This window comes from Elephas maximus, chromosome 6 (assembly GCF_024166365.1).
Source record: "Elephas maximus indicus isolate mEleMax1 chromosome 6, mEleMax1 primary haplotype, whole genome shotgun sequence".
NCBI classification, from domain to species: Eukaryota; Metazoa; Chordata; class Mammalia; order Proboscidea; family Elephantidae; genus Elephas; species Elephas maximus.
The window spans coordinates 66,105,655-66,125,470 of NC_064824.1; the positions used below are offsets into that span (position 1 = coordinate 66,105,655).

General features: G+C 40.3%; 1 protein-coding gene across 3 annotated transcripts in view; it reads right to left on the reverse strand.

Annotated features, from left to right (window-relative positions):
* The window catches only part of STK39 (serine/threonine kinase 39), a 346,663-nt gene that overhangs the window by 14,201 nt on the left and 312,646 nt on the right, over positions 1-19,816 (reverse strand). The gene's annotated exons all lie outside the window — the stretch shown is intronic.

The window sequence follows — 19,816 nt, forward strand, 5'->3', positions numbered from 1 at the left end:
TCCCTATTACCAGCTGTCCTGTTCCCTCCTACCTTCCAGTCCCTGACCCAGGGCTGGTGTGTCCCCTTAGTCTTGTTTCATAGGACTGTTCAATCTTTGGCTGAAGGGTGAACCTCAGGAGTGCCCTCATTACTGAGCTGAAACGGTGTCCAGGGGCCATACTCTCAGGCTTTCTCCAGTCTCTGTCAGGCTGGCAAGTCTGGTCTTTCTTTCTAAGTTGGAATTTTGTTCTACATTTTTCTCCAGCTCTGTCTGGGACCCTCTATTGTGATCCCTATCAGAGCAGTCAGTTTCTCACAGGAAGTAGAAATGGTAGCAGCATCCAGTGTTTCTACCCCTTGGCCTTTCTATTCATTCATTAATAAGAAATTTAATAACCAGGAGAGGGCAGTACAAAGCAAAGAGGGAAGGTGCTGTGAAGAACAGTTTCTCTGGAAAGAACAGGTCAGCACATTTAAACTCCTGTCCTATAAATTCACTAAATTCTCTGCACCCATTTCTATCAAAGCAAAAAAATACAGCAGTTAACCTCTACGACTCAGGCATAAGTTTTAACACTTTCACACAGAATAATGATCTATCAAACCAGTGAAGTGCCACCCTGAACAATACGTGAGTTGGCTGAACAGGGTCAGGCAATAGAGGCTGTCAGTTTGGAGCTCAACACTCATAATATGTTTTCAGTATTAGCCAGGTTCATTAGAGATCCGTGCTGTTCTCCGGAGTGTCATGATATATTTGATACTCTAGTAGAGAAGGCAGCTTTTCCTGCTTAGCCCCTTGGCTTGGGGTGCTGTCTATGAACAGAATTATCAAAAGGTAATGATGATGGAAATTTAATGTTTTGTCCTTCCCAAACCTGAAGTACTGAAAGTCAAGTAAAAGCTATTGGCTAAGGCAGGGGAAGTTACTATTGAAGAAATTAGGGAAGCAGGAAAATTATCTGCTGCTTTATCTGAAAAATTTACCTAAAACTGCCATGTTTTTAAAATAAAGTATTTTAAAAGAAAAGTGTTTCAAGTAGAAGGTTTACAGAGCTGAAAAAAAAATCTGTGCAACTTTTATTCTTCTCCAAGGTTGACCGAAAACAACCTAGATATGTGAATTTTCTGCATATTAGTTTATGGCATTAATTCATTAGCTGCAAAGGAGGAAAAAAAATGAAAATTATATACTCAATCTGCCCTATTTCTCTTTATAAACCATAATTACAAGCATCATTTTATCTTCATCTGTTGCCCTCTTAATACTTGAATTCTGAGTGATCTACAAAGTTTTATTTTTACCAATGTCCCTCCTCCCAACTTTTTCTCCTCCTTCTTTTGCCCACATAAGCAAACACGCACACACACACACACAAGGTTTATCCTGGGCCACCACCCCATTAGAGTTATCACCAACCTTCCTTTGGCCTTCATGACAATTTCCTGAGCAGTTTTTAGAAACTAAAATCAGCAAGTAATTCATCCAAGAAACACTGGATCATGGAGTGAAAAGCTCTGCTGTAAAATCCTGCCCACTAACGCCAGTATTCACTATGTCAGGGCACTCTGACTATATGCAAATTTCAGCAACTGAACACAGTACCCATTTTCTTAATACACACAAGAGTTCTGGTAGCTCCTCTGATGTGGGCTGCTTTCGTGAGTAAAGTCTTCGTATGAATGTCAGTCCTTTCATTAGAGTCTCTCAGTTAATGGGGATGATTTAGTGCCTTGTTCTGGGTCATCTATTTCCAGTCTGCTCACTAATGTTCAGCCAAAAGCAGGGTTCTGTCCTCTACTAATTCACAACCCTCACTCTGGTGCACACACACACACACACACGTACCAGGGCCAATTTCCAAGGAACAGTGCTAAGCGAGTTGTATTCTGCAGGGCAAGACTGAGTTGCAGGCATCTTAAAACAATCATCTTAGAAACCACACTCTCCAATTGTGACTTCCACACCTCAGGGACATTAAGAAATTCAAATTCTATCTTCGGCTCAAAGCCAAAATAGCAAAACCGGCCACTTACCTGATTACTTATCCCAGCTGCTGGGCTTATTTTCAATTTAGTTGATTTTAATTTGTTGTAAAGTGCTACAAAATACCTCCATTTAACTGACATCACACAAAATTCAGGGTGATGCTAATTTCTCTTTCAGTTGCAATGCTCATTAAAGAGATGGGTGCCACTGTTTTCTCCCTTCCCCTGACTATGCACCTGGGTTTCAAAAATAAAAATGCTCCTTACCTGGAACGTGAGCAGAGAAGGAAGAGCTGGGTAGGGCTGGTTGTTAGAGGTTCTCAAACATGCACTAATAACGCTGAACTTCATGCTTATCATACTTTAGGTTCCAGAAAATACTGGCTTCTGAAACCTGCATACTCAGTGACTATCAACTCACTGCAACTACCCCCTGGCTTTCCGCTTTTCCAAATGAAACTCATTCCCCTTGTTTCTGGTGCGGACTCTATGTAGCCTTCCTTGAGCTCGTCCCTTCCCTCCTCCCTCCGCTGTCTTCAGTCACAAGTGCTTCCTCTGCCTCTTGGCCAGAGACTCAGACGATATGCGCTGAGGCTGCTCTCTTGCCCTATCACTGAGAGCTATGTGATACCGATGTGGCCTCTTTTTTGCCAAAACTCTCGCAACATGAGCAATCTATTTTTTGCTTTTTTTCTCTCTGTCCTGCTTTAGGCTTGAATACCTGGCAGGGCTAGAAGTTTCTATTTGCTTTTTTGGCTAAGGTACCTTTGGCCTAAGGTACAGTAAGTATTGTGTTTTATGAAAATGTAATAATACCATTAACAACCACATGGAAAGGACGCTGAGCCTCAATGCCTCCCTGAATCTAAACAGAAAAGAAAATGAGATTGTCCTGAGGGTTAGGTATCAGAGGCAAGGTAGCCGAGCTGACATTTCTTTGGCAAAATAAGTCGTGCATTGTCCAGACACCGTGTTCTCTATAAACTCATTGTACGACTCAAAGCCTCCACATTTTGACAGAAAAGTAAGTTACATATTGACTGATTATAGTCTGTGTTTGTATCCTGAGTAATTAGTCAAAAGATACACTTTTCTCCAGAGATACCAGCATATTTCACAACAATTCCATATAGTACCAACGTTCTGGTGGCAAAGTAAGTTTATTTATTTAATTTGAGCTATTTCCAAACAAAAGTTGTAGGGAAAAGAGAACCAATGAACACCAAGTCTGATGTATCTCCTATAGTAAGAAATTCTGAGATCCAGTGAAAGCATGGTCATGGGTTACCTGACAGGGTGATAACTTCATAGTATTGTTTTGTCCAAAGACACACCCTAAACATCTGCTCTTTGCATTGCATTGTTGCCAGAAGAGAATCAAGCTCTAAGTAAGAAGAAAAGGAGATACAACAGTAGGCTTCTAATGGATATTGCTCTAAGACTAATGGAAAATTATGGCTAACGATTCAGCTTTGGACAAAACTAAAGAGATCTGCCCCATTCTTGCCCCTAAATCTCTGGGCTCTTACCTTAATGACAGGCAGGTAGCATCGTGACTAAGAGCCTGGACTTTTAAGCCAGAGTGCCTGGTACAACAATCTCTCCTCCTGCCTAGCTCTGTGCGAGCTTTGTGAACTTGGGCAAGTTTCCTTTGTCTCTTGGTGTGCAAGGCTACTTATATGTAAAATGTGGGTAAACAATAACAGTACAGTCAAGCACTCAACTATTAACTGAAAGGTTGACGGTTCAAATCCACCTTGGAAGGCAGGCCTGGGGCAATATACTTCTGAAAAATCAGCCCTTGAAAGCCCTATGGAGTGCAGTTCTATTCTGACACACAAGGGGTCACCATGAGTCGAAACTGACTGGAAAGCAACTGGTTCTGGTTTACCTGATAGGACTGATTTGAAGGTTGAGTTATTAATACATGTAAAGTGCTTAGAACAGTACTTGATATATACCCATTGCCAGCGAGTCAATTCTGACACATAGGGCCCCACAGCAGAACTGCCTGGGAGGCTTCCCAAAGCTGTCATCTTTATGGAAGCAGACTGCCACACCTTTCTCCTGCAGAACAGCTAGTGGGTTCAGACAGTCGAGTGCTTAGCCACTGCAGCACCAGGGCTCCCTGCTTGATGTACAGCAAATACTTTATAAATATTAGCTATTATTATCTCTGCTGTGGACAACTGCAATATCTTAACCGGTCTCTTTGCCTTCAGTGTTAACCCTTTATAGCCTTTTTTCTCAGCCTCAGTGGAGTCACTTAGAGAATCCAGGTTACAAGACAGAATGCATTGCCTCCTTAGGTAATGCTGTTTAACTGTTCTCACCAACTCCAGGATAAAGTCCGAGTTCTTAACGTAGCCCATGAGACCCTCCACGGTCCAGCTGCAAACTACCTCTCCAACTTACCTTTTGTCATTTCCTACCCTGAACCTCCTCAGGAAGACTTCCATGACCCCCATTCTCCTCTAGGTCTCTACCACTGCTCTTCCCAGTGTGTGCTGAAATAGTTCACTACAGGCCTGCTTCCCTCACTGGATTCACACTCTTTGATAACCCAGGAAAAACCACATTCATCTTTATAAAAGGCCTATCCTCAAAATATATCCAAATACCCAGTGATGTAATTAGCTAAGTTAACAGAGATCATATCAGAGTAGGGTGGCCCCTAATCTAATATGACCGATATCCTTATAAAAAGAGGAGAAGAGACACACAGGGAGAAGACCATGTGAAGATGAAGAGTGATGCATCTCTAGGCCAAAGAACACCAAGGATTGTTGGAAGTTACCAGAAGCCCAGAGAGAGACATGGGACAGATTCTCCCTCAAAGCCCACAGAAGGAATCAACACTGTTGAGACCCTAATTTCAGGCTTCTAGCCTCCAGAACTGTGAGAGAATATTATTTCTGTTGTTTTGAGCCACCCAGTTTGTGGTACTACGTTACAGCAGCCTTAGGAAAAGACATCACCTGATTAAGTTCCTGCTTCATCTCTAAACTTATCCCTTAACATTCTCTCCTGCTGCCCCAGTTCGAGCCGTAACAGCCTCTGAGCTGATGTTTGAGCATGCAGAGCAGGCCCCTCCCAGAGAACCTGTGTAGTTGCCATTCCCTCTGCTGGAAGTTCTCCTCCTCCGTGACTGTCTCCCTCACTTCCTTCAGGTCTCTGCTCAAATGTCCTGGGATCCCCTCTACAATACCCCTCACCACCACCACCACTACCACCTTACTATCTCTTTACCTGGATTTTTCCTTTTTCATGGTATTTATCACCACCTGACATGCTATATATTTATGAATTATTTTTTAATATCATCACCTGCCCCCACATATCCAGAGGATAATCTAAAATGAGTGTGGGAACTTTGTTTTGTTCACTGCTATATTTCCAAAACCAAAAAATCAAACCGGTTGCCTTTGAGTTGATTCTAACTCATAGCAACCCTATAGGACAGAGTAGAACTGAACCATATGGTTTCCAAGGAGCGCCTGATGGATTCGAACTGCTGACCTTTTGGTTAGCAGCTGTAGCTCTTAACCACTATGCCACCAGGGTTTCTTATATCTCCAGTGCCTGACATATGATGTCAATCTGTTGAATACATGAGTAAATGAACAAATGAGTCTTTGTGGTACCAGTGTCCAGCACAATGGCTAGTACATTGTAGTTGGTAAATAAGCTACAGACTGTATCCTCAGAAACACGTGCACAAAAATTTGTATACAATCTAGGGGGTTCACAGACCGTAGGAACTTTAGTTTAAGACTTCCTGATAGAAGAATTATTCATATTTTAGAAGAATCAAATCATTTTTTTCCACAAATGTGTCTCCTAAGCAATAATCCCATTTGTTTTCCAAAGCAAATAAATTAACTCTTGCCTTATCTCTAATGGATATTAGGTGTCCACGGCCACCATGACTTTTAAAATGGGCCATTTTTCATTCAGTTTTTTCAGGGATGAGGGCCTAGGTCACCACCCAGGTAAGGTTCCCAGACCAGCAGAGGTGCTAGCAACAGGGACTGATATTTGTAAGATTACAACTCTTGCAACTCCCCCCCTGGTAAAGAGACCAACGAATCCTGGAGCAACAATTTCCAGGTGGGTCCATGCAGTGCCAGGGATGGACTATAGCTGATCCTATGGTGTGCCGCCTAGATTCTCTCTTCAGGAATGAGCCAACAGTTCTCCGAGCTGCTGAGAGTACTGGTGGCTTTTGGTACCTCTTCAGGAATTTCCCTTGGCCAAAGACAGCTGTCTCACCCAAAGTCAGGCTCCGTCCCCGGAGACCGCCTGCATCCAATGGCTGGTCATAGGAGTAAAAAGGCTCTCTTGCCTCAACATGGGACAATCCTGAAGGATCGTCCCAGCTCCAAAGGTCCTTGCGGGATCAGCTGAGACCTTTGCCGTGACTGCATCACAATGTATTTTGTCCTTTTGCCAAATTCTACTTCGTTTATTCCCTCATTATTCATCTTGAGAACACTCCTCAAAAAAACCATCTGCATGTGAATCTGTGACACTGAGTCTTTTTCCTGAAAAAACGACTAAGTTTCTTAACTAAGACTCTGCCCAAGAATTTGGACACTGTATGTATCATGCTAGCCACAAATACATCGGTGAAACCATCACTGCAATCAAGATAATGAACATACCCATCATGCCTAAAAGCTTCCTCATGACCCCCTGTAATTCCTCCCACCTTGCCCTCCCTGGTCTTCTCTCTAGTCTCTCTAGGAAACCACTGGTCTGTTTTCTGTCACTGTAGACTGGTTTGCAGTCTCAAGAATTTTATATAAATAAATTCATACAGTGTGCACTCATTTCGCCTGGCTCCTCTTACTCAGCACAATTCTTTTGCAATGTATGCATGCATGTTGTCGTATGTATTAATATCCATTTCTTTATATTGCTCATTAGTATTCTGTTGTATGGATATACCACAGTTTGCTTATCGTATTTACCTACTGAGGAACACTGGGGTTGTTTTCTAATTTTGCTGCTACAAATAACGTTATTATGAGCATTCTTACACCAGACTTTGTATGGACATACATTTCCTTTTCTCTTGAGTAAATACCTGCAAATGGAATGGCTGGATCATACGGTAGGTATATGTTCAACTTCTTAAGAAACTGCCAAACTGCTTTCCAAAGTGGGTGTACCATTCTACATTCCCATCAGCAGTGTATGCGAGTTCCCACGCCAACACTTAGTACGGTCAGTTTTTGTAAATTTAATTTCAGCCATTCTAATAGATGTGTACTGGGATCTCACTGTGGTTCAAATTACATTTCCCTAACAGCAAACGATGATGTGCAGCTTTCCATCTGATTATTTGGTGGGGTCTTTTTAAAGCTATTTTCTGACAATAGAAGCATTAATGATTTCCATATATGCAAGTGTGGTTTTGCTGGGTGAAGTAGAAGATTTTCTCTAAGGAACTAAAGGCTTTGTTAGGAATCAGAGATACTTCCTTATCCCAGTGGTAAGAAGTTCAGATAGTGCTTATCAGACCTCATTCAAGCTCATCCAGTCAATGAATAAAATATATATGTAAAGTGCAGAAGGTATCAGAGCTCAACCGGCATCAGTCCACATCTTGGAAAATTTCCTAGAGCTTCCTGTATAGTTCAGAAACCTCAATTCTCTCTCACCAGGAACTTTTAAGTTTGCAGATCATGAGTTTGCAGAAAGGCAAACAAAGAAGAGTAGGAAATGATCATATCATAAAAAACCCACCGCCATCGAGTCGATTCCGACTCATAGCGACCCGATAGGACAGAGTAGAACTGCCCCATAGAGTTTCCAAACATGGAGATCATATCATGGAAGGCAGCAATGGCATGGCACAGAAATTCATTCAACTTTGATCTTAGATGCACAAACAAAAGCCCTCCCAGACCTTTGCTATATATAACAAACCAAACAAAATCAAACTCATTGCCATTAAGTCGATTCCAATTCATAGGGACCCTATAGGACAGAGTAGAACTGCCCCATATGGTTTCCAAGGAGCAGCTGGTGGATGTGAACTGCCGACCTTTTGGTTAGCAGCTGAGCTCTTAACAACTCTGCCACCAAAAAAAAAAAAAACCAAACCCTCTGCCATCGAGTCGATTTCAACCCATAGCAACCCTACAGGACTGGGCAGAACTGTCCCACAGGGTTTCCAAGAAGCACCTGGTAGATGTGAACTGCCAACCTTTTGGTAAGCAGCCCTAGCTCTTAACCACTATGCCACCAGGGCTCCATATATAATAAGAAGGTCTTCTTTAACTGTGCTAGATGTCTAGATTCAAAAAAAGAGCCTTACACCCAGGAGCACATTATAGAAATATTAACAAGACTGCAGGTGTGTAAGATATGAAGGCTAAACACACTCTGGGACTCTAATGGCAATCTCACAACCATTGCCAGGGAAGACTCACAAGCAGCAAGTACCACGAATAAAGAAAACAAGACAGCCTGGCCTCCAATGTAGTTCATGTATGAGACTAAAACCATTTAAGTGCCTCTTTCACTTTTAAAAAAAAAAAGCTTACAGAAACAAGTTTTAAGCTATCTTTAAAACCTTGTTTTTTTACAACCTTGTCAAGTCATGTAAATTCTGGAAAAAATCTAAATCAATCAGAGGAAATATGCCAAAGAAAAATAAAAAAGCAACACTTAACTTTATAGGATCAACTTTTTTTTATCATCACTCTCGTTTCACCTTGATCTGGTTTACAGAAAGTTTTTTCAATAGTCAGATATTAATAGGACACTCACAGCTTGTGACTCAACCTAGTTGCTTCTGGACTGGGAAAAGCTTAGGAAAGTTAAAATTAATGAGACAGTAAATACATTGCCGTGGGCAGTGCTACCTAAATTATGAGCCAACCCAGCCACTGAGGTAGAGCCCTCTGGCATAAGCACAAAACCTAGAGAGAACCTGAAGGACTCTGACCCCAGCACATCGTGGCAGCCTTCTAAGCAGAAACATTTCTCACTCATGTGGCCAGCCCACATGGGAAAAAGGAGGGAGCTGGGCCTTTCTTTACGTTATTTGACAATGTCCCAGAGAAGGATATCTCTTCTCTTTTAATTTCTTAGGTTAGTCTTTATTTATGGTATATTTCAAAGCATGTAAAATATTTATCAGCCACTATAGGTTACAGAGCAAGGTTGTATAATTCGACTCTTTAATAATAACAAATCAATTTAAAATAAACTGAAATCTTACCCTGTTTAGAATACTTAGTATGAAGCTTTGGAAAATTACTTCCCTATGCTTCAGACAAGTGAAATTCAAAGTAGCGCATCACTGAAATGTTTGCTTCCATGAGGTAAGGAAGGTGCACTAGAAAGAAAATCAATTCAATGTTTCCTTCATTGGAAAAGTCTTGCTACCAAAAAAAAAAAAAAAGTCAGCCTGCAATATATGGTGTGCTTAGTTTTAGTAAAGTAGTTGACTGACATCGTGGCACAAACCAGACCATGGATCACACTTTGAGTTGCAATGCTTTAGACTGTTCTCAAAATAATATTAACCTGCCCCTGATTTTTCCACCATCCCTGGTGGATTGGTCTGGATCAAGTATAAGAAAACCGCCTGAGCAGGTCATAAAGTATCTCTAGCAACAAGGTAAACTATTTAACATGAGGGAGGTGGAAGATGTTGTATAAAAGGAAATTTAAGAGCCAGGACCTTTTTTTTTTTTCTTTTAAAAGCAGGTTTGTGTACCAATATATAAAGCGTGTAGTTTAAGCTGGTGTATCCGCTAGCTGTTGGGGAGATACAAACACAATTAACACAACCTTGTCATGCCTACTGTGCTGACATATTCACAAACAAATGACTACAGCACCAAAACCATGAGTGCTGTTGAAGGGGTAGGACCCAGGTGCAATGACAGCACTGAGGAAACTGCCTGGGGAGTTCTGGGTAGGATTCCAGGAAGAGGAGGTATTTAATCCAAGTCTTGAAAGAAGAATGGGAGTTTGTTAAGTAAAGCGGAGCATTCCAGACAAAGAGCAGGTGAAAGACAGGAGCAGTACAAGTTTGAGAATTGCAAAGAAGTGCTTCAACATGGCTAGAGTGGAGATTGGGATTTGGGGGGCTATGAGAAATTCAAGTGGGAAAACCGGCAGAGGCCTGGACAACAGGGCCTTGTCTACTAAGGAATCTGGACTTTATCTTGTAGGAAAAGGGTTTTAAACACCACACCAGTTAATAATGACAATGTTAACTGTAGATTCTGGAAAACATTCATACTATATTAAATGGAGAAAAAATCTAAAATTTTGGTTTGGCTTTGTAAAAGTAATCATATTTTTAAGTCATGAGACTTGCTTATTATTATACATAATGATCTGCAGTAAAGAACAAATCGAAACAAAAGGATAAATATTGTATGATTCCACTTATATGAAATATCTAGAATAGGCAAATATATAGAGACAAAAGTTTATTAAGAAGCCTTGATGGTGCAATGATTAAGGGCTTGGCTGCTAACCAAAAGGTCTGTGGTTTGAACTCATCAGCCGCTCCTTGGGATAAAAGACCTGGTGATCTGCTCTCATAAAAATTACAGCCTAGAAAACCCCATGGGGCAGTTCTATCCTATGTGGCTGCTATGAGTTAGAATGGACTCGATGCCACACAACAACAACAATAAAGTTTATTACTTATTACATGGGGTGGCAGGGAGGGAAAAACAAAGAGTCACTGCTTAGAGGGCTCTAAGTTTCTGTTAATGATGATGGAATAGACTGGAAATGGACAGTGGTGATGGCTGCACAACTTGATGACTGTAATCAATCTCACTGAACTGTACATGTAAAAAACGTTGAATTGGGAAATGTTTTGTTATATACATATTTCTACCACAATAAAACTATAAAAAACAAATTGAGCGTATCAATAAATATGTCAAATAACTTCTCTGTACATTTTCAAAAGAAAAGCTTTATACATGTATTGCCAGTCTTCATATTTACTGTCCATGTAAAATGGCGTTCTTATAAAGAACATAAAAAAATAATAGTAATAAAGTACATTGCCTGGATTAAGACAGATAAAAGCAGGTATTAAAACACCTGGTCTCATGCGGGCAGCTCTGCCTCATATATTTTAAGAAGCCTGTGTGTGTAGGGTGTAGTTTTAATGAATCTAGCCTTATGTAGAGGAGCTTTTTTCCCAAGATGATTCATTAATTGAGAAAGTACTGTATCTCACCATGTTAGTTGCCCTAATTGAACAGATAAGAAACCACTATCAGGGAATTCATTTTTCTTTCCTGATGCTGTTCTCTGGCCACCAGGGTAATGCAAAAGAAAGAGGTATTGCAAAGAAGATAAAAATAACATTGGGAAAAAAAAAACAATTTTCAGTTGAAAAACTTCTGAATTTTTTTCTTCTACATTTGTTTGTTTCACAAACACTGCATGAATAAAGTTAGGCATAAAGAGTGGCTTATAATATGACCTGAAGTTAGAAGGGATGTCCAGGAGTTCTCGAGACCAGCCTTCTCTAGGCAGGACTGTCTGTGTGTCATTTAAGATCAAGAGGAACTTATCTATCCTGTATTTGAAATTGTCTACACCATGTGTCTGTCAGTTTGTCCTACTATGGTGACTCGTGTGTTGCTGTGATACTGGAAGCCTTGCCACCAGTTTTTCGAATACCAGCAAGGTCGCTCTTGGTGGCCAAGTTTCAGCAGAGTTTCCAGGCTAAGAAAGACTAGAAAGAAGGACCTGGCAGTCTACGTTTGAAAAAACTGGCCAGTGAAAGCCTTATAAATAGCAGCAGAACACTATCTGAAACAATGCCGAAAGATGAGCCCCTCAGGTTGGAAGGCACTCAAAACACAAGTGAGGAATAGCTGACTCCTCTAAGTAGAGCTGACCTTAATGACATGGATGAAGTCAAGCTTTCAGGACCTTCATTTGCTGATGTGGCATGACTCAAAATGAGAAGAAACAGCTGCAAACATCCATTAATATTTGGAATGTGAAATGTACAAAGTATGAATCTAGGGAAATTGGAAGCCATCAAAAATGAAATGGAATGCATAAACATCAATAGTCTAGGCATTAATGAGCTGAAATGGACTGGTATTGGCCACTTTGAATCAGATAACCACATGGGCTACTATGCAGGGGATGACAACTTAAAGAGTAATGGCGTCACATTCACTGTCAAAAAGAACATCTCAAGATCTACCCTGAAGTACAATGCTGTCAGTGACAGCATAATATCCATATGTCTACAGGGAAGAACGGTTAATACGACTATTATTCAAATTTACACACCAAACACTAAGGCCAAAAATGAAGAAATAGAAGATTTTTACCAACTTCGGCAACCTAAAATTGATCAAACATGCAATCAAGATGCATTGATAATTACTGGTGATGGGAATGAGAAAGCTGGAAACAAATAAGAAGGATCAGTAGGTAGAAAATATGACCTTGGTGACAGAAACAATGCTGGAGACTGCATGATAGAATTTTGCAAGACCTATGACTTCTTCATTGCAAATACCTTTTTTCAACAACATACACAGTGACTAAACATGTGGACCTTGACAGATGGAATACAAACGAATCAAACTGACTACATCTGTGGAAAGGGACGATGGAAAATCTCAATATCATCAGTCAGAACAAGGTCAGGGCTGACTGTCATATGCAAATGACACAGCCTTGCTTCCTGAAAGTGAAGAGAACTTGAAGATCGAAGACCACACCTTCAGTATGGATTACACTTCAACATAAAGAAAACAAAAATCCTCACAACTGGACCAATAAGCAACATTGTGATAAACGGAGAAAAGACTGAAGTTGCAAAGGATTTCATTTCACTTGGACTCACAATCAACACCCATGGAAGCAGCAGTCTGGGAATCAAACAACACATTGCAATGGGCAAGTCTGCTGCAAAAGATCTCTTTAAACTGCTAAAAAGCAAAGATGTCACTTTAAGGACTAAGACGCCACAACACAAGCCATGGCATTGTCCATTGCCTCATACGCATGTGAAAGCTGGACAATGAATAAGGAAGATGAAAGAAGAATCGATGCCTCTGAATTACAGTGTTCGCAAAGAATATTGAATATACCATGGACTACCAGAAGAACAAAGAAAACTGTCTTGGAAGACATACAGCAAGAATGCTCATTAGAAGCAAAGATGGCAAGACTCTGTTTCACATATTTTGTGCATATTATCAGGAGGGACCAGTCCCTGGAGAAGGACATCATGCTTGGAAAAGCAGATCAGCAAAAAATAGGAAGACCCTCGACAAGATGGATTAACACAGTGGCTGCAAGAATGGGCTCAAGCATAACAATTATGAGGATGGCACAGGACCAGACGGTGTTTCTTTCTGTTGTACAATGGGTCACTATGAGTCGGAAATGACTGGAAGGCACCTAACAACACCACCAGAAGGAAGTTCCAGTATTTCTTCATTACCTATTCCTATAGTACACTGGCTATGACTTTATTACGTGGCAGTGTATCTTAATGAAGCCAATAACCTTATTAAACCCTTAGTGGGTGCATGACATTAACTGAAGGGGGAAGAAAATGTTCTCTGAATAGTCAGATACAGCCTCAGAAAGGACTCCACAAGTGCATCATTACTATTAATAAGTATTAACTTGCATGCTTTAGGGAAGAAGAGCATTCATTCAGCTTCTGCAAGCCATAAGAAGGTGTTTTCAGGATAAAAATGCCCTAAGACTATAAAACAACAAGAGCTTGAAAGCAACCGCACATTTAAAAATTCTTAGTAGCCTAAGATTCACTGATGTAATGGGCTTGCCCTTCTGGTTTATTCATTATACAAAACACAGTACATAAGGAGGAAGGAAATACTGAGTGTGGTAAATATGTAGTTCACAGGGTCCACAGTCAGAGTTTTTCTAAGTCTTCATCCCACCAATGTTTCCCCAGGTAGGAATCTGCCTGCTGTGCATGCATGGCCAGCACCACCTGCTTGCATAACCACCCAATTTCTTAGAAATTACAACCTTGTTTGGGGTGGGAAGGAACAGAGATAATCTTAAATGTACACTTCAGGAACATGGTCCTCAAAACCAACCACAGTCAAGATAATTATCGAAAAGATTTTTTTGTTGTTATTATTAGAAAATATTTGAAAGAATGGCTGGGGAAATAAGACAGCCTACAGTGAGGATGTGCTCAGTCCCTAAGGATTGGAAAAAAAAACCAAAAACCTGAAACCCATTGCTGTCAAATCAATTCCAACTCATAGCAACACTACACACAGGGCAGAGTAGAGTTGCCTCATAGGGTTTCCAAGGCTGTAATCGTTATGGAAGTAGACTGCCACATCTTTCTCCCACAGAGTGGCTGGTGAGTTTGAACTGCTGATCTTAGCAGCTGAGCACTTAACCACTGTGCCACCAGGGCTCCATCTAAGGATCGGAGGGGGCCTAAATCAGTGTATACTTAACGAAACAAAACAAAAACAATGTGACAAGCAACCACTGCAATTCTTGCTTTGATCCTTGCAATGATATTGGAACTTCTGAACTAGAAGGTTATCAAACTTTCAGAAATGTATTATTTATTCATGAAGGGGTCAGATAAGTTCCTCACATATATATGAAGCACAGTAAAACTATTTGCATTTCAGATTTCTGTTCCCACCCTAATAGATAAGAGGGGGTACACACCAATTTACTTTCAGCCTTAGATGCCTGAGCACAACAAGTTGATGTAGACTTTTATGATAGGTAACAGGTAAAAAACAAGTGGAATAGATGTCACACTGGTTTGGGGAATAGAAAACAGAGGGAGACAAACAAAACATTTCTGGCAAGGGAATAAACAAGACGGAAACACTGTGCGGTCATTATGAGGCGCAGGTAGTTTGCTATCTATGTAAATAAAGATGTTGGGGATCTTCAGGAAGGGAGCCGTTTCCATAAGGATTGGAGAAGAGGTTCATGAGATGTGCAGTAATGAGTCTGAGTATGAAGAGGAGTCAGAAGCAATCAAAATACAGAAGAGTAGCCAGAAAAGAGATGCTGACTCGGGGATGATAATCAATAATGCAGTAAGGAATAAAAATCAGAAGAATGTTTGACAGCAGTGAAAAGGGCAAACAAGACTGAGGGCTGTACACGCAGCCTCACAGAGAATAAGTCAGCACTGCTTATTCCGATGCTACTGAAGGTAGCAGGATCTCATTAACTCTGGGCAAATTTGGCTTTTCCTTCCTGTTGGAAGAAATCAAATAAAAAGCTGTGAGTTGCAACTAAAGTTGATTCATGGTTCAAAACCCCAGACACACACATAAGAAAATGCAGTTCCCCAACCCCGTTGTAGTTTCAGTAAAAACCAACGTCCTCCCTTCCCCTTTCTTAGGTTTATCATAATCTTATACTTTTAGGGTGTTAAGAAGAGGATTAAAGGCTTAGATTACCCAACTGTGAGAAGACTGAGGATGCATATATTCTGTAAACTTCTTACACTGTGATAACATCAATCCTCTTCATAGAAACTTCAATGGTGGAAGAGCATGTTTAGAAAAGTTAACTATGGAAGCCCGCAGAATATTCATGAAAAAAATAAAGATATGCTAATCCTAAGACAAAAGATAAACAATCTTTCTCTTTTGCACTGGTCTATTCTGTTCATGGAAACCCTGGTGGTGTGGTGGTTAAGAGTTCAGCTGCTAACCAAAAGGCTGGAAGTTTGAATCCACCAGGCACTCCTTGGAAACCCTATGGGGCAGTTCTACTCTTGTCCTATAGGGTCACTATGAGTTGGAAACGACTTGATGGCAAAGGGTTGGGATGGGTTGGTTATTCTGTTCATGGCTGTCCAACCATTTAATAAAACAGATCATTAAGGAGATAATCCAGAAATTCTAATCAGATGCTGGGAAAGGCATGGCAGCAGTAGCCCCAGTTGGCTGAAATTCTCAAGTTTTCACAATCAAAGCTCATTCTGCACTAAGCCGAGTGACAAGGAGTCCTGCATAAGCCACACGAAGAATACTGAGATCTCCAAAGAACCCCCAAATAAACATGATCTTCTTTGCTTTTTTAAAATGAGATTTTAATTTCATTGATTGCTAATGACCACTTGTTGAAAGACTCTCTTAAATAACAGGTTCACATTTTGACTTTGAGAAATTCTGCAAACTGGAAAAATGAAATATTTAATGCAGAATAAATAAAACTATTATTAATGATAATATATGTATTGAGACTTATCATGCAGTTTTAAGCACCCTATATGTGTAAATTCTTTAATCCTTAAAGCCACTCTATGAAGCTGGAGCTTGTACTTGCCCTATTCTACAGAGGAAATTGAGGCACAGAGATGAAGCAATTCGCCCACAGTCACACAACTAGGAGGAGACTGAGGCAAAATCTGACTGTAGGTCTGCCTCGCAACGGCTATATACATAACCACAGGGCATTCTGCCTCACAGTAAGAGAACAGATTCCTACCGTTTTAAGGCAGGCACTCAAAATAAAAACCAAGACTTAAGAAGCACTACTTCGTGCCCCGTACGCATTCCACCTTCTCCCCTACATCAAAGAACAGGGGCCAGTGTGACTTCCATCTTGTCTAAAAGCTGATTTTGCTCCTGTAATCACAGACTTATGTGAAGATCCCTTTAGGGGCCCAAACAGTGAACCAAGAGACGGAGTGAAACACACTTCAAAAAGCCTCCCATGTTCTGTGGCATGACCATTTTAGAAAGAACTGGGGCTAATACTTCCCATCATAAAATACCATCATCTTTTTGATCTTAGTGTCTTTTAGCCAAGATTTTCAAACATCTCACCACTCAAAAACTTGACAGTTGGATCCAGGTTTGGTTTTGGGTTTTAAAGCTGTAGAAAAGGAAAGTTGCTTTGAGGGTTATTTTGTTGTTGATGCTTCTACAGCTTTTTTCCTGTTTTAAGAAAAAAAAAAAAAAACTCTTTTTACTTAAAGGCTTCATCTTGTTAATATAAGAGAAAAATTTGTTATCTGAAAGAAAAAGAAGGTTGAAATGGAGTTGATTTTGCCTATCATAAATGGCAACTTTAGATATTCACAAGTAAAATTCCCAAGAGATCAAGGACATGTTTAAAACTACCCACAAAAAAACAGCTGTATATGGTTTTATTCAGAAAATGTCTCTAGAAGGCATATGAAGCAAAAAGGAGGTGAAAAAATGGGCAGCTTAACTACTTGCTTAATGGGTCATGCTTAACGTGAAGGGCAGCCACAAGGGTAGATACGAAGCACTCCAGACCTACAGCTCTAACCAAGAGCAGTAATGACAACACCCTCCCAGACCTCGAACTTCAGACAGGAGTGGTCAGCCTCCACAGACCAGGGGTGAGCAGCACGCCCAGCTTGTATCTCTTGCTCTTGCTTTTCCTCTTCTCTACCAAGATCCCTTAGTTGGTACAGCTGAGAGACTGGGCAGGGATGGGATAAGGTGTGTAATGAATGCTTCACCGTCTGTCAACCACTTCAAGGCTCCAAACCTGACTGACAGTCATCAGAAGGAACCATCACCTGGATCATCTTCTGAACAATAAAGCTGGTCATTCACCACAAACAAAGAATAATAAAACGTGGTCAAAATGGGGCCACACATGGGGTTTTTAAAAGTCCAGCACTTGGTAATGACATCAGAAAGTTAATCCTTAAAGTGAAAAAAAAAAATGAACTGTCCTATAAATTGTCTTCACTAAATAGCTACATTCTGGTGGCATCCTCTCTGCTACCAAATACCTTCCCATCCGTTGTCCCCAAAGAGCAGTTGTATGTAGTTCAGGGAATTCATTTGATCTTCATGCAAGAACAAGAAAAACAAAATCAAGATAGTAAATATTCAACCAATGTCAGAAAAGAGGGGATGGATTTGACACCTGAGAGACGTCACTGGTGAGGATGGCCAGACAGCAGTAGGTTATGGAGTTCATGGGGCCAGGTTTTGAACTTGGACTCTTAGAAGTGTGGAAAAATTATTCAAGAAATTAAAAAAAAAAAAGATTAGGTTTGGAAGTTTTTAACCTTATTTACTTATCCAGAAACAGAGATGTTTTTCTAGAAGAAAAAATGAAATGTCACTTAGCCCAATTAAGTGTTATTTCCACCATACACATTATAGGCAGGGAATTTTGTAAACTGCAGGAAATTCTGAACTAAAGAAAGAAAATACATCAATCACCCATTAGAAGTACAGCAAAATAAGCAGAGCATTAAAGAAAAGTCATGATCACAGTTGTTCAACCTGATGCATGAGAATTTATTTCCAGTTGCTTTTTAGAATAAAATTTAACATGAAATAGAATTTAAAAAACAACAACAGTTGCCGTCGAGTCAATTCCAACACATGGCGACCCCATACGTAGACTGTGCTCCATAAGGTTTTCAATGGTTGATTTTTTGGAAGCAGACCGCTAGGCCTTTCTACTGATGCACTTTGGGGTGGACTCAAAGAGCTAATCTTTTGGTTGTCACCCAACTGTTTGCACTCCCTAGGGACTCCATGAGACATGATACAAGGGCTAAATGGAAACAACCAATAGGTTGAAAACACAATAACAAATTAGAAACATGATTAAAAGCTAACCAAGTCTCATTAGAAAATAAACTTAAATTTCTCGCCCAACAGACATTTCAATAAAGGGGGAATACAGTTCATGATAAAGCAAAGGATTATAATTATATTTCTTCACCAATCCACCTTATCAATGAACAAAAGAGCAGCAGAAAAGACTGCAGTGGCCTGGCACTTAACATGCAGGCAACTGTAAGACAAATGAGGGGCCCTGTTCACAACCAAATGACATTTTGGCAAGATTATGCAGAGGATTTATTTCTGGCTGGCTGAAGGTCAGTCAAACATATATATTTTCCATTTCCAAAGAGTTAATCTGCCATAGGCCCACAATGTGCTGTTCAAACATACATCCAAGTCTTAGTTTAGCAGAAGCTGAAATTTGGCACTGCTCTGGATGAGATATTGGCATTAGGCTTTTAATGAGAAATGGTGAGATAAAAATGATGAATTCATTTTTGCCTGTGTAATGTAGTAAAAAACGATTGCACTTCCAGCTCTGGTTTCCGAGACATAATTCTGGAAGACAGAAACCTCTGGAATGCCCATTCCAGCTTAATCTATAAATTTGAAATGAACAGTGCAAAAGCAGACCCCAACTTTTGTTGCTAATACAGGCCAGTGATTTGATTAGGATCAGTAAAGCGTGATACCAAAAAGAGCCCCATATATTTTTACAACATGCATAATGGTGTGTTTTAAGTCAACCCCGTAATTCATTCACTCAACAAGTACTTATCAGAAGCCTACTAAGTGCTGGTCACCATTCCAGCTTTCTAGGGCCACATCAGTCAACAATGCAGACAAAAACTCCTGCATGCAAGAAGCTTAGTCCAGTGATAAGTGAAATCTCTCAAAAAAGCTACTGAATGACCAATATTTTCCAGGAATTACATTTTAACAGGCATTACTAGCCACAATGCTCAAATAGAGTCAAAATTGGCAGTGACCTATTAGGAATCTGGACCACAATGGGATGTCATGGTAAAATGGTACAGAGTGACTAGTTTCAATTTTAAGGATGGCCCAGGTTACCTAGTTAGGCAAGGTAACAAATGTTTGGTAGGTGAATACATTTAGTAGATGTTATAAACGCTTTTAAAACTTGCTAGTCTATAAAAAAACCTCATTGCTGCCAAGTTGATTCCAACTCATAGCGACCCTATAGGACAGAGCAGAACTGCCCCATACGGTTTCCAAAGAATGGCTAGTGGTTTCAAAGTGCCGAACTTTTGGTTAGCA